Source organism: Anabrus simplex, chromosome 3 (genome assembly GCF_040414725.1).
Source record: "Anabrus simplex isolate iqAnaSimp1 chromosome 3, ASM4041472v1, whole genome shotgun sequence".
NCBI lineage: Eukaryota > Metazoa > Arthropoda > Insecta > Orthoptera > Tettigoniidae > Anabrus > Anabrus simplex.
The window spans coordinates 132,303,808-132,321,095 of NC_090267.1; the positions used below are offsets into that span (position 1 = coordinate 132,303,808).

The 17,288-nt window shown below is 38.0% G+C and overlaps 1 protein-coding gene across 1 annotated transcript in view; it reads left to right on the top strand.

Moving 5' to 3' along the window:
* The window catches only part of btv (beethoven), a 594,436-nt gene that overhangs the window by 427,096 nt on the left and 150,052 nt on the right, over positions 1-17,288 (top strand). The window lies entirely within an intron of this gene.

A 17,288-nucleotide genomic window follows, 5' to 3' on the forward strand; every position in this document is an offset into this window, starting at 1 on the left:
AATAATATTTCCTTCTATACACAGTGAAATGCTTCACTTATGTCTAAAAGTACACCGGAAGTTATTTGTCCATTTTCCATTTCTACTTGAACTTCATTTGTACTTTTAGTAGTGTTGTTGTGGTGCTGTGGTTAGATCTAAATCTTGCTTGGTATTTGTCGCGTAGTTTGTGTTTGTTAAGGTAATTTGTTATCTGATTGTGAACAACATTTTTTTAGCATTATAATACAGTGAAACTTCGATAGTGTGTTCCCCATTAATTGCATTTTATAAATCTCATTCTGTATTGATTGATATCACTTTACAAATAAAAAAGTCTTATACTGTCCTCCTTTTCAATACAAAGAACCATCCATATTAGATGGGATAAAGTCTAAACATCAATCAATCAATCAATCAATCAATCAATCAATCAATCAATCAATCAATCAATCAATCAATACTGATCTGCATTTAGGGCAGTCGCCCAGGTGGCAGATTCCCTACCTGTTGCTTTCCTAGCCTTTTCCTAAATGATTTCAAAGAAATTGGAAATTTATTGACCGTCTCCCTTGGTAATTTATTCCAATCCCTAACTCCCCTTCCTATAAATGAATATTTGCCCCAGTTTGTCCTCTTGAATTCCAACTTTATCTTCATATTCTGATCTTTCCTACTTTTATAAACACCATTCAAACTTATTCGTCTACTAATGTCATTCCACGCCAACTCTCCGCTGACAGCTCGGAACATACCACTTAGTCGAGCAGCTCTTCTTCTTTCTCTCAGTTCTTCCCAACCCAAACATTGCAACATTTTTGTAACGCTACTCTTTTGTCGGAAATCACCCAGAACAAATCGAGCTGCTTTTCTTTGGATTTTTTCCAGTTCTTGAATCAGGTAATCCTGGTGAGGGTCCCATACACTGGAACCATACTCTAGTTGGGGTCTTACCAGAGACTTATATGCCCTTTCCTTTACATCCTTACTACAACCCCTAAACACCCTCGTAACCATGTGCAGAGATCTGTACCCTTTATTTACAAGCATATTTATGTGATTACCCCAATGAAGATCTTTCCTTATATTAACACCTAGATACTTACAATGATCCCCAAAAGGAACTTTCACCCCCATCAACGCAGTAATTAAAACTCAGAGGACTTTTCCTATTTGTGAAACTCACAACCTGACTTTTAACCCCGTTAATCATCATACCATTGCCTGCTGTTCATCTCACAACATTTTCGAGGTCACGCTGCAGTTGCTCACAATTTTGTAACTTATTTATCACTCTATAGAGAATAACATCATCCGCAAAAAGCCTTACCTCCGATTCCACTCCTTTACTCATATTATTTATATATATAAGAAAACATAAAGGTCCGATAATACTGCCTTGAGGACTTCCCCTCTTAATTATTACAGGGTCAGATAAAGCTTCACCTACCCTAATTCTCTGAGATCTATTTTCTAGAAATATAGCAACCCATTCAGTCACTCTTTTGTCTAGTCCAATTGCACTCATTTTTGCCAGTAGTCTCCCATGATCCACCCTATCAAATGCTTTAGACAGGTCAATCGCGATACAGTCCATTTGACCTCCAGAATCCAAGATATCTGCTATATCTTGCTGGAATCCTACAAGTTGAGCTTCAGTGGAATAACCCTTCCTAAAACCGAATTGCCTTCTATCGAACCAGTTATTAATTTCGCAGACATGTCTAATATAATCAGAAAGAATGCCTTCCCAAAGCTTACATACAATGCATGTCAAACTTACTGGCCTGTAATTTTCAGCTTTATGTCTATCACCTCTTCCTTTATACACAGAGGCTACGATAGCAACTCTCCATTCATCTGGTATAGCTCCTCCGACCAAACAATAATCAAATAAGTACTTCAGATATGGTACTATATCCCAACCCATTGTCTTTAGTATATCCCCAGAAATCTGATCAATTCCAGCCGCTTTTCTAGTTTTCAACTTTTGTATGTTATTGTAAACGTCATTGTTATCATATGTAAATTTTATTACTTCTTTGGCCTTAGTCTCCTCCTCTATCGACATTTTCCTTGTAACCAACAATCTTTACATACTGCTGACTGAATACTTCTGCCTTTTGAAGATCCTCACAAACACACTCCCCTTGTTCATTTATTATTCCTGGAATGTCCTTCTTGGAACCTGTTTCTGCCTTAAAATACCTATACATACCCTTCCATTTTTCACTAAAATTCGTATGACTGCCTATTATGCTTGCCATCATGTTATCCTTAGCTGCCTTCTTTGCTAGATTCAATTTTCTAGTAAGTTCCTTCAATTTCTTCTTACTTCCACAGCCATTTCTAACTCTATTTCTTTCCAGTCTGCACCTCCTTCTTAGTCTCTTTATTTCTCTATTATAATAAGGTGGGTCTTTACCATTCCTTACCACCCTTAATGGTACAAACCTGTTTTCGCATTCCTCAACAATTTCTTTAAACCCATCCCAGAGCCTGTTTACATTTTTATTTACCGTTTTCCACCGATCATAATTACTTATTAGAAACTGCCTCATGCCTGCTTTATCAGCCATATGGTACTGCCTAACAGTCCTACTTTTAAGACCTTCCTTTCTGTCACATTTATTTTTAACTACCAAAAAAACAGCTTCATGATCACTAATACCATCTGTTACTTCAGTTTCCCTATAGAGCTCATCTGGTTTTATCAGCACGACATCCAGGATATTTTTCCCTCTGGTTGGTTCCATCACTTTCTGAATCAGCTGTCCTTCCCATGTTAACTTGTTTGCCATATGTTGGTCATGCTTCCTGTCGTTCACATTTCCTTCCCAATTGACATCTGGCAAATTCAGATCTCCCGCTACAATCACATTTCTTTCCATGCCGTTTCCCACATAGCTGACTATCCTATCAAATAATTCCGAATCCGCGTCAGTGCTACCCTTTCCCGATCTGTACACTCCAAATATATCAAGTTGCCTATTATCTTTAGAAATGAGCCTTACACCTAGAATTTTATGTGTCTCATCTTTAACTTTTTCGTAGCTTACAAATTCTTCTTTCACCAGAATGAACACACCCCCTCCCACCCTTCCTATCCTATCTCTACGATACACACTCCAGTATATTAAAATTATAAAATCCTTTTAATAACAACCACCTACTCAATACATTATATTACTCATTGAATTATAAAATAATCATGAGGTGTCTTAAATAAAGGAACATGTTTCGTTCGACATAGCGAACATCATCAGCCTTAATTTACAAAGATTAGGTCAGGGCCCTGAGCTGAATGATAAAAATTGTTAAAAGAGTAACAAAGCCATAATAAAAAGTAAAATGATAACACTAGACTTGAAATTATAACAATATTTACAGATTAACAGCAAGCATTTGTAGAGGAATACTTTGAACGATGGCAGTCTATAAAGTTAAAACAAACATGAGGTTGTTAAAGTAAAAAGATATAGATATAGTGGATCTTAAAATATATGTCAATGCGTGAAGCGTGGATTAATTATTGACTATGGAGTTCTAAAATTGAGCAAAACAAAAGTTGAAATAGAGTTTATTGAATAGTACGAGTCAAGCCGAGTCAGTTAAAAGGCGCATGGCGACGACACTAAGGTTGAAATGGCGTGAACTTCAGTAGTTAGGAATTCTGTAGGAGAGCCAACACAATGCCAGAAGGAAATACAAGTTGAACTAGTCCGTATTTACACGCTAGCAGTAGAATTAATCTTATACAACGTAGGACACCAATGTAGACTCGTTAAAAAGTAACTATAACTTGAAAGTAGGGAGAGTTCCAGCAAACCAGAGATGGAGGGAGCAGATTATGGCACAATTGGAGTTAGAAATCTGGAATGAAAAAGGGAGGAAAAATAAAGTTATGTTATATATATTTTTAAAAAAAAGGAGGCTTACCCTTGGGACTAGTGTGAGGTGTTCACTAACGTTGGCTGCGTGAATCAAACTGGCGAGTAACCTTATTGCTGCTTCTAGTATTGTATGTATGTATACGTAGAGGCGGGGAGTGAGTCATGTGAGGAGGAGGGGTGACCGATTCCTTAGGCGGGTCGGGTATTCGTGGAGGGGGTGCCGCATTTAATATATTGTCCTCAATACGGTTCTATTATGAGATTAATTACATGTAACACACTCCAGTGCCGTGAGAAAATTTCTGCATCCATTATATCATTTCTCAGCCATGATTCAACTCCTATTACAATATCTGGTAAATATATATCTATTAAATTACTTAATTCTATTCCTTTCCTTACAATACTTCTACAGTTCAACACTAACAATTTTATGTCATCCCTACTTGATTTCCAGTTCCCTGTTCCCTTATCACCGCTCCCTAGGCCATCCCGTTTCCCTGAATGTACCTCCCTATTACCCTTCCAAACAAATTTCCTAACTTATACGTACCACTGCGGTTTAAATGAAGGCCATCTGAGCGCAGATCCCTATCTCCTACCCACCCATTAGGATCTAGAAATTTCACTCCCAGTTTCCCACATACCCACTCCATAGTCTCATTTAAATCCCCAATCACCCTCCAGTCAGTATCCCTTCTACACAGTATTCCACTAATAACAATCTCTGCTTTCTTAAACTTCACCCGTGCTGCATTTACCAGATCCCACACATCTCCAACTATGTTGGTACTTATATCAGCTTGCCTTACGTTGTTTGTTGTAAAGTGAAACACTACCACCTTCTCCTTCCCCTCCTCCCTCTCTTCTACTTTCCTCAACATCTGCCTCAACCTAATTTCTGGATAACACTCTACCCTGGTACCCTTTCCTCCACACACCTTCCCCACGTGTCTAACGATGGAATCCCCCATGACCAGAGCCTCAACCCTACCCACCTCATTTGATCCCCTCCCCTCCTGGTCAGCCCTATCTTTCCTGATAGCTGCAGAAGCTACTTCCTCCTCCCTTTTCTCCTTCCCATGACCCTGTTCCACCTGTCTTTTCCTATCCTCTACTCTACGTTTTCCTTTCCTACCTTTTCCCTTCCTCCTACTTCCACACATCTCACAAACAGTTCCCTGTCCCTCTTCTTCCCTCTGTTGTTCTACCTAGAGTGACTCGTACCGATTTCGCACAGACACCTGTCCTGAATTCTGATCCTGAATAGAGCCCTTAGCCTGCAATCTCCTTCCCCTTAGAACATTAGACCACCTGTCTTCTACAACTCCTCCCTTTCCTTCCCCTCCCGCTTGTACACCTACTGTAACCTGTACATTGTTTGAGGGAGTCCTATCTTCCTTCCTGTCTTCTGTGAGAATCCTAATTATCTCCCTCAAACTTTCCAACTCCTCCCTCATACCCCTCAATGCCTCGCTACACCCACAGTAAGTACACTCGCGCTCCTTAGCCATTCTTTACGGGGAAAAAGAAATTAAAAATAAAATAACTTATTTGCAAAAAATAAATGAACGGAGGGATATATTGTCTGGGATAGTACACAACAATAAGGTAATTAATATAAGACTACACTATAATATTACTTAGTCGTGCTCTATTTTTTTTTTTTTTATATCCTACAACCCCTGACAGGATAAAAACTGCTGTTAATTACTGAATATCGAAAGTAATAGCCTACACAAGAACTACACAGTTCCAAACTGCAATTAAGTCTATTCTAATTACAACAACAGTATTTTAGTAAAAGTTTCTACGGATACCTCTACTACACCAGTACTACACAAATATTTTACAATAATAAAATAATCACACTAAATTCTAATAGGATATTACTCGTATACTACTGTACAGTACACTACAGTAATTTTAAACTACTTTCAGACGTATCCTAATTACGATACCGGTACCGAACCATATGTCACTAAACTAAGCACAACAGAAATGAAATTTGCAAGAACTACTGTACTCAAAGATTACCAACGAAGCTAAATGCTTAGACAAATTATTATTAGTATTACGGTCTAATAGATACACCGAAAAATAACACACGAATATAGCAGGCAGGATACGGCACTATCTAAATACACTGTATCTATACTACAATGTATCTACACTACACTACACTACACTGCGTTTGGTTAAATGCTTAAGTATCGAAAGGATTGCCGTACACGAAGAAAAACACAAATATAACTGGCAAGATACTATCTAATATATTATACCTTATCTTCACTACAATTCTACTGAAATGTGGTTATGTGATTATTACAGCTGGTGGATTACTATTATTTTCCCTACTCCACGGGACGGAGAATAAAAGTGTCCTTAATTAGGCCTACTGAAAAATACGCGGTTGTCTACAGTAATTTCTCAAATATTTTTATCAAAACTACTACTCCAGGTACTTGAACTGCAATTACTGGGATATATGAACTTTATTATTATTAGCTAACCGCTCATAAATACTGAAAGATTGAGGGAGCGAAATATAAATTATGGATACTTTAACTACCTACTCAGAAGTACAAATGAATGGAATACAAGGTCAGCTGATTTTTATTTATATTTACTTGACTACACTACACCCTTTGTTCACGACTGTAGCCAACAATGCAATATTTCAATATGAGGAGCGACAATAATCAATAACAATACGACTGTTAACTATACCGTGTAATCTCTTTAACTTCTTTTTAAATGGAAGTTTACAGGCGTATCGTGTTTTTTAATGTAGTAAATTGTTACCTTCGTGATAGTTTGAACGGATATCTATACGAAATACCGGAGAAGTTGCTGCATAAGTTACGGTACTATTCCTTATGATAATCTGCCTTTGTAAGTATAACCAACGAACATACAGATATTTACAAATATTTTTAAAGTTAATAATATTACCTAAAGTATTTCCTAAACCTAAATTCGAAACAAGGTACACCTAGCTAGCCTACTTAACCTAGAAAACGTAATTTACTGAAGACCAACTGAATTACTTGTTACAAAATTTAAATAAATATCACTACTCCCAATTTCTACCAACAAGCACTAAACACCACTATATAAACAGCACTAAATGAATCAGATATACACAAAATTTAGCTATTTCAATAGGTTTTCACTACTTTATCACTACAATAATGCAAGAGCTCTCTCAACAGCCAACCGTTCTCAAGCACATCCAACAATGCAAAAATGCTTCAGTCTATCTAAAGGCCATCTTCAGTAGAAGCTAAAATATTACATATATATACAAACAAATAACAACACTGAAAAATGTGTGGAATTAAAAGATAATGTTCATGATTAACATATTAAAAATACATGTGAATTTTGAGGTAGAAAAATCCTCTCATCTAAAAACTTCTGGTTAACATAAAACCTGCTAATCCTCTTTAAAAGTGGAAATCTGTGTTGCATGATGTAGTGAGACAGTCAATAAGGGGATAATGATGCACATCACCTGCAATGGGAAAAAAAGGAGGAAGGAACGGGTGAAACAAAAAAAAAAAAAAATTGTGTGAAAGGGAAGGATATAGGCTCAATCAAACTTACTCATTAGAGTTGTACGATCTTGTCGGTCTCATGTTGGTATTGACACTAAATGTATGTGTACTTAGCAACGGGCCAGAGCTGATGTGTTTGGGAGGGGAAGTGGAAGAGGGAAGAAGGAGGTGTAAGGTACGCAAAGGGGGATATTGGGGGAAGGGCGGGTCTAGTTCTGGAATGTCGACGATGAAACTTGGTTTTATTAACAAACTACTGACAGATGAATGGGATAAAAGTTACCATCAAAACATTCTTCTTCTCATTGATTTAATTTAAGTTGTGTGAGTAATTGTTGTATTGGTCAATATCAATATAAATACTGTATTCTCAAGTATATTGAGTAAGAGACCTTTCTGCTCACAATGTAAAATCTTTAAATCCTGGTAAATTGTTGTATATTTATGATTTAGTTCTTTACAATGTTCACTCATGGCTGAGTAGCAGTTTCACTTCAAGGCATTAAGATGTTCGGTGTGTCTTATATTGAAACTACGACCTGTTTATCCTACATACGTTGAAAAACAAGACTGATGCTTTAATTTGTATACCCCAGAGTTTGTAAATTTACTGTTGTCATTGGTGGTATGGGAATTAAAAGCTATTTTAGCATTGGTGTGAGTGGTCCTAAGAGCTGTTTTCAACTTGTGCTTTTTAAAAATATTAGAAATTGGATATATGTTATTATTAAAGATAAATGTGGTGAACTCTTTAGGGGGAGTTTCTATTTCCAAGGTGGTCTTAGGTTTACTCTTAAATTTATTAAGAATTTTGTTCACGAAGGCTTTATTGAAACCATTACTTTCAGCTATTGTATGAATGGTGTTGATTTATTTTTTTAAATTCTTATGAGATAGAGGAATAGTAAGTGCTCTGAAGTTCATGCTATTAAAAGCTGCCTCCTTCTGCATCCCCACTTGTAGAGAAGTTTGGTGAATTGTGTTAATTGTGTGAGTGGGCTTCCTGTAAATACCAAAAGAAAGGGTTTTATTGTGATTGTGTGCAATAGTTAGATTGAGATAATTAAGAGAATTGTTGTTTTAGGACTTTATCGTAAACTTTATATGTGGGTCAAAACTATTAAGTAATTCGAGTACTATATTGCTATCTATAGTACGAAAATCTAGGATATTGAAAGTGTCATTGATGTAGAATGTCCAATGTTTGATGCCATTTATTTTACCTATGATATGAGTGTGTTCAAAAAAATCATTGTAAATGTCAGCAAGGATTCCCGCAGCCAGTGACCCCATACATAGACCCTTCTGTTGGTATACAGTATTATTGACAGTGAAGAAATTAGTATTTAATGTTAATTTAAGGATCTGGATAAACTTGTCTATCTCACCTACACCCAGTTTACTAAATTTGGAAAGATTAGTTTTTACTAATTTGATTGTTTTGTTAATAGGTACATTAGCATACATATTAACAATATCAAAAGAGTGAAGTGTATAATGTTTTGGTAAAATAAGGTCTTTAATTCTATTACAAAGTTCTAAGGAATTTTTAACTGATGTATTAGCCTGGATTTTTTTTTTCTAGTTGTTTTACGTCACACCGACACAGATAGGTCTTACGGCAACGATGGGACAGGAAAGGGCTAGGAGTGGGAAGGAAGTGGCCGTGGCCTTAATTAAGGTACAGTCCCAGCATTTGCCTGGTGTGAAAATGGGAAACCACGGAAAACCATTTTCAGGGCTGCCGACAGTGGGGTTCGAACCTACTATCTCCCGAATACTGGATACTGGCCGCACTTAAGCGACTGCAGCTATTGAGCTCGGTAGCCTGGAAAAAATAGTGGGGCCTGGAAAAAATAGTGGGGTCACCGGCCTCAGGAATCCTTGCTGACATTTACATTGATTTTTTTGAACACACTCATGTCATAGGTAAAATAAACAGCATCAAACACTGGACACGCTACGTCGATGATATGTTCTTTATCCTAGATTCTTGTACTATAGATAGCAATACAGTACGCAAATTATTTAATAGATTTGACCCAAATATAAAGTTTATGATAGAATCCGAAAACAACAACTCTCTTACTTATCTCGATCTAACTATTACACACGATCACAATAAAACCCTTTCTTTCGGTATTTAATGGAAGCCCACTCACACAATACAATTCACTAACTTCTCTACAGCTAGGGATGTAGAGGAAGGCAGCTTTTAATAGCATGATTTTCAGAGCACTTACTGTTCCTCTATCTCATAAGAAATTAAAAAAAGAAATCAACACCATTTATACAATACCTGAAAGCAATATGATTTCTGTAAAGCCTTTATGAACAAAATTCTTAATAAATTTAAGAGTAAACCTAAGACCACCTTGGAAAAAAGAACCTCCCCTAAAGAGAAGTTTATCACATTTACCTTTAATAATAATAACCTATATCCAATTTCTAATATTTTTAAAAAGCCCAAGTTAAAATTAGCTTTCAGGACCACTCACACCAATGTTAAAATAGTTTTAAATTCCCATACCGTAGATGACAACAGCAAATTTACGAACTCTGGGTATGCATATTAGTGTCAGTCTTGTTTTTCAACATACGTAGGACAAACAGGCTGTAGTTTCAATATAAGATACACCAAACATCTTAATGCCTTGCAGTATAACTGCTACTCAGCCATGAGCGAACAGTGTAAAGAACTAAATCATAAATATACAACAATTGACCAGGATTTAAAGATTTTACATTATGAACAGAAAGGTCCCTTACTCAATATACACTGACTGACAGAGCAAATGCAACAACAAGAAGAAGTGGTCAGAACTTTATGCCATTTGTAGGGTAGACTGACGTCACTGAGGTATGCTCATGATGTGAAATGCGCCGTTGTGCTGCGCACGTAGCGAACGATAAATGGGACACGGCGTTGGCAAATGGCCCACTTCGTACCGTGATTTCTCAGCCGACAGTCATTGTAGAACGTGTTGTCGTGTGCCACAGGACACGTGTATAGCTAAGAATGCCAGGCCGCCGTCAACGGAGGCATTTCCAGCAGACAGACGACTTTACGAGGGGTATGGTGATCAGGCTGAGAAGGGCAGGTTGGTCGTTTCGTCAAATCGCAGCCGATACCCATAGGGATGTGTCAACGGTGCAGCGCCTGTGGCGAAGATGGTTGGCGCAGGGACATGTGGCACGTGCGAGGGGTCCACGTGCAGCCCGAGTGACGTCAGCACGCGAGGATCGGCGCATCCGCCGCCAAGCGGTGGCAGCCCCGCACGCCACGTCAACCGCCATTCTTCAGCATGTGCAAGACACCCTGGCAACAATTTACCGTCGATTGGTTGAAGGAGGCCTGCACTCCCGGCGTCCGCTCAGAAGACTACCATTGACTCCACAGCATAGACGTGCACGCCTGGCATGGTGTCGGGCTAGAGCGACTTGGATGAGGGAATGGCGGAACGTCGTGTTCTCCGATGAGTCACGCTTCTGTTCTGTCAGTGATAGTCACCGCAGACGAGTGTGGCGTCGGCGTGGAGAAAGGTCAAATCCGGCAGTAACTGTGGAGCGCCCTACCGCTAGACAATGCGGCATCATGGTTTGGGGCGCTATTGCGTATGATTCCACGTCACCTCTAGTGCGTATTCAAGGCACGTTAAATGCCCACCGCTACATGCAGCTTGTGCTGCGGCCGGTGGCACTCCCGTACCTTCAGAGGCTGCCCAATGCTCTGTTTCAGCAGGATAATGCCCGCCCACACACTGCTCGCATCTCCCAACAGGCTCTACGAGGTGTACAGATGCTTCCGTGGCCAGCGTACTCTCCGGATCTCTCACCAATCGAACACGTGTGGGATCTCATTGGACGCCGTTTGCAAACTCTGCCCCAGCCTCGTACGGACGACCAACTGTGGCAAATGGTTGACAGAGAATGGAGAACCATCCCTCAGGACACCATCCGCACTCTTATTGACTCTGTACCTCGACGTGTTTCTGCGTGCATCGCCGCTCGCGGTGGTCCTACATCCTACTGAGTCGATGCCGTGCGCATTGTGTAACCTGCATATCGGTTTGAAATAAACATCAATTATTCGTCCGTGCCGTCTCTGTTTTTTCCCCAACTTTCATCCCTTTCGAACCACTCCTTCTTGGTGTTGCATTTGCTCTGTCAGTCAGTGTACTTGAGAATATTTATATTGATATTGACCAATACAACAATCACTCACACAACTTAAATGAAATCAACAAGAAAAAGAGTGTTTTGCTGGAAACTTTTGTCCTATTCATCTGTTGGCAGTTTGTTAATAAAAACGAGTTTCATCGTCGACATTCCAGAACTAGACTCTCCCTTCCCCCAATATCCCCCTCCCATACCTTATGCCTCCTCCTTCCCCCTTCTGCTTTCTCTCCCAACCACATCAGCTCTGGCCCACTGCTAGGTACACACATGCTTAGTGTCAATAGGGACATGAGACCGACAAAGTCGTACCACTATCCTGCTCCCTCTTAACAGTCAGTCTGGTGTTGGTGTCGGTAAAGGTAAAGGTAAACTCGTGTCCTCATCCTGAGGTAGTGCAGCTCTTTTCAGGCACACCCCCATTGGAGGTGAGCTGCATGTACCATTTCAACCACATACCAGCTCTCCCTCGGTGCTAAGTGCACACAATTTTATGACGAACATAGGGACATTCACTTCAAACCAAATTAAACAATAGATCACTACATCTGATGAAAAGGAATACTTATTCAAGTTGTGAATGTTCCCCTTCAAGCTACATATAAACCATTACTCATGTTACTATTCAACAAGACATAATTTATAAATCAAATGGTTCAACTATACAGATAAGGAACACCAAATCCCAGATCGACTCAAGAACGTTTGGTTGCTATAAGAACAACGACATGGTTCAACACCAACTGAAGCAGTTTTGATGTGTCATTTTGGTTTCAATTTTAAATGTGTAGTCAGTCTTAATGTTTTAGACTTAGATTTGAAATTCAGACATTACTAAATTATATTCTTTATTATTGGTTGTATGTAAATATGTTTCCAATTAGATCATGGCTGAAGATGATCAATGTATGTAGGGTCGATACTAGTATCAGTGATATAGGACACTATATTAAACTAATGGTATTGTATAGGTTGACCTTTCTGTAGCTTTTGATAGTGATCAATTGTCAATACAGACCATAATGAAATTCATAACTTACGAAATGGTCGTACTACTCAAGATGACAGACTCCTAACGAGTAAGTTTGATTGAGCCTGTATCCTTTCCTTTTCACGCGATATATATATATATTGTTTCCCCTGTTCATTCCTTCTTTTTTTTCCCATTGCAGATGACGTGCACTCATTATCGCCTTATTGACGGTCTCATTACGTAATGCAACACAGATTTCCACATTTAAAAAGGATTAGCAAGTTTTATGTTAACCAGAAGAGTTTTTAGATGAGAGGATTTTTCTACCTCAGTATTCACATGTATTTTTAATATGTTAATCATGAACATTATCTTTTAGTTCCATACATTTTCAGTGTTTTTATTTGTTTGCATATAAAGTCGAACCTCAATATCTTGAACCTCCACCTCAGTATCTCGAAGTAACTTAAATCTCCTGGCTGTTTGTCCCATTCTTCACGTGTATTTCTCTATTACTCAAAATTAGTTTACGCAAATTTCTCGATTTCTCGAAACAAACATTTCCTCCCCTGAAGCAAAAAAACTCTGTAACTCGAATTTTCTGCAACATTAATTGTGCAATATGGCATTTATTGTTTGTGAGGAACAGTTAACAAGTAAAGAAAGGTTTACAGTGTTGCTGGGAGCTAAAATGACAGGAACCGAAAAACGAAAACTTCTAATGATCGGAAAATCGGCGAAGCCTCCCTGTTTCTCGGGTGTGAATTAATTATCTCAAATATTATTATAATATTTATAGGTCCACCTGTTCAATACAATACAGTACAATACAATACAATATAATCCACTATTTCATGTGGTTAAAATTTATATTTTATTTTATTTTATGAAATACTTCCTCTCATGCAGAGGCTGCCTTGCGACAAAGTATACTTTTACATTTATTTTTAGAAGATAAATAGATATACTGTACTTGATAAATGTTTAAGGTAACCTAATTGTAACAGTGATTTCTTAGAATTATCAGTGAGCCCCTTAAGGCTATGATGGCAATCTCCCGTAACGCTGTAACTGGCAGAGACATCTGTTTCCAGAAATTAGCGGCAAAAGCAGGAATCGTTCCCCTTGCTCCAATCATCAGACCTACTATGTCGATTTCCTCTATCCAGTATTTATCCCTGTAGTAAGGAAATATTCCTTTTCTCTAGGTTAACATCTGAGGGCTGCGACTTATGGCTTTCAAAGCGAATTGTGGGGTCGATGATGTAACCTCTCTTCTTATTCTTGAAAGCAATGATGTCAATCCTTCTGTGGCTTCCGTTATCCGCTAAGCCATGAACCTCTTCAAATACCTGGAACCCATGGTCTTTTAGCGTTGCCGCAATTAACAAGCGAATGTTATGATGACGCGTATTCCTTAAAAGTTCACCATGAGGACAAGATCCCAGAACATGCGCAAGAGTTTCATCTCCTTGAGGCAGTGCCTACAAAGGGAATTGTTCCGAGATCTTCCTGGTACCGATCTAACTGCTGAAATGTTTGCTGTCATTTTAATTGCTTCATGCCATTCATTACATGATAAGCCTTGATGGTCTCGAATCCAGGAGTTGGCAGAAGTATATTCATTGTACAAACATACACCTCTTCCTTTCTGCTGCAAGTTACACCACTCACTGAATGCCCTTTCTCTCAGTACTCTTCTCACTTTCCTGGCATCTGTTATTTCTAGGCGTGGATGCAGCAAATTGTCAGATGGAGGGACATTGAGGGATTGTAGTGAGAGAGTTATTTCTTCTTTCAGATTTCTTGTACAATGATACATGTTTCACCCTTTTTTTACGGGCATCATCAGCCTATATCAATCTTAAAAATTAATGGATACGGAATCTTTCCAATCTTATAAACTATAGAGTAAAATGTTGGACAATGATTTCATAAAATATTATACTATAACGTCTAAAATAACAATATTGCACCAAAGTATGTTAAAAAATAAAAAAAACAGTGAATTAACAGTTTTTGAAGATTAAAACGTGGTTAATCATGAATATTTGAGAGTTTAAAACCAAAATTGATCCTCTTCTTATATATCATTAAGACTGTGATGGCCTTGAGTGTAAGCACGATCATCAAAGGGGGATATTTGTTCCATTCCCATAGCATGAGTCCAAGATAGCAAAATCACTGTCAGTTATTTAAAACAGACGTGTGAACGTAACAATATGTACGGTTGATATATCTGAAAGTCATAGAAAAGAAAATGGAACTTCTTGTGGGGGCGGTAATCAATTGGATCCAAAGACGGTCAAGTGGGTGTTATTAACCCCGTTGAAACATTTGTTGGAAGAAATGATCGAGTTTTTCTGAAACAAAATGTGAATTAATTACTGGTCACATACAATACCAATCCCCGAAGTTGCGGATGACAAGCTACATTTACGAATCTCGGCTGTGTGGTATTGACGAGAAGTTTCAATGTGAAGGGAGGAAAAGTTAACGGTAACAAACAGAAGAGACTAACAGATTTTTTCCAAAGGTGTTAACCGAGGTATGTTTCTTGTTTCACTACTGTATATACTGTATTGTGTCTTCTAAAAAGTTACTATAATAAGGGTTATAATTAAAGTATTGCCGAAAATAGTTTTTTGTATATTTTTAACTACTGTTAAAAATAATGTGTTCAGTATAAGCCCGTAGATACATATGATTCAGTTATGTACTATACAGTTCATGCTCAAAAATGGTATTCTCTATATCTCGAAATTTCAATAACTTGAAATAAAATTTAGCTTCCGAGGTGATTCGAGATCTCAAGGCTCCACTGTATAAGTAATATTTTAACTTCTACTGAAGATGGCCTTTAGATAGACTGCAACTTGTATAGACATTATCCCATCTAATATGGATGTTTTTTTTTTTGTATTGAAAATGAGGACAGTGTGAGACTTTTTTATTTGTAAAGTTCCTTTATTTGTAAAGTTCCTCATTAACATGTTTTCCCTGCTTAGCACATCATGAATTTGAAGTCCTAATTCTCATCGCATTAAGTCTATATAAAAATAACTCGGTTATCGTGCCACAAATTTTCGCTATTACTGCTTAGTACGTTCACATTTTTCCTAAGCCCTGTAAATTTTATTTGTGATCTCTTGTGAAGGAAACATGATTTCCAACTCAGGTAAGAGCTGTCACCACTGTTGTGTGCGTACCGTACAGGAGAAGGTCTTGAATTCCTGAACTTCACAACATAAGTTGCACCTTTGGGGAACAAGCTGTTAGCTTCAGGAGTGTTCAGTTTTGCTTGCCGGTTAACAGCGAGATTACTGAATAACACAGTGAGCCTGTTTGTGCTTGTATTTCATATTCCAGTCAGAAGTTAGAAATTTGTATTGTGTTCAGTGGTACAGTGAAGTGTAGCAAATATTTATCACATGACAGCCTATATCTGGATTAGGGACGTAATTGTGGGAAGTTGACTAGCGTGGTGCATATTTGTCTTGTGATAGCCTAGTTATGGATAAGGAAAAAGTCGTGAAATTCCTTACTAATGAAGACAAAATTAAAATCTGTCAGAAAGTGGACTGGCATTCGCATCTTTAAAAGCGTGCAGAGGTATCACGAATGTTGAAACTCACACCTTCGAATTTCGACTTGATCACTCGAGTTGGTCGAAGTTTTGTTGGATTCATCGCTATTTTCTGTTGGTTCATTCAACATTTCAGTGATTGATGTGTCCATAAGTTCATACTGTTCATCACTCTTCATCCATTCCGTAACTTCAATTTCACTAGCATCTTTACATCTGGGTGTCTGTGAGATTAGATCTGACAAGTTTGGTATATCATCATCATCATAGCAGTCATCAGAGTTACTGTCAGCAGACACAGTACTTCCTAAAATCTTTTTCCATGATTTTGTGTCTCTGGCTTCGCTGTGTTCCATGATTCTACAAACCAATACACTATGTCCCTCACGGTTATATTTTTGTGGAAGTTCATAATGTTTTCCTCATGTTCTTTTGCTTCCAGGAGTGATTGTAGCAGGCAATGACTTTTTTTTTTTTTTTTAAAGACATTCCAAAATGCCCTGATCCATAGGTTGTATCAAACTTACTATGTTGGGGGAGGGGAGCACGAAATCTATCACATACTAGTTCCTGTTCATCTGGGCATGACCCTGTGTTGTCCAGCAATAAAACTGCTTTAATAGGCTTCTTTCTCAAAAAGTTTTAGTTTCAGGCACGACAACAAACGCACATGATCTCACATGAGGCTGACCTATTTGAGCACCTTCAAATACCACCAGACTGAGCTGGGATCAAACCTGCCAATTTCAGTTCGGATCGCCAGTGCTCTACCGCCTGAGTTACCCAGCCTAGCTTTTTTTTTTTTTTACTTCTTATGTTTAGGAGAGTGTGGCAGTGTATCTGTACAGTGTATATCAGACCAATTCCTTTTATATTGTCATCTGTGACTATATACACATTATTTTACTATGGAAATAAAGTCATACTAATACAGTACTTAGAATACAAAATTAGAAGAGAATTAGATAGTTTCATGTCTATCACAAAAGTTAATGAAGCAATTATCAGTTAAGTAATATTACATCAGTTTCTGTCCTACTGTACTTGTACAATGGTTGTTAATTAATAATCCTTAGACATAACTCAAATTTCAATTCTCTTATTTACGTATCATGAACATG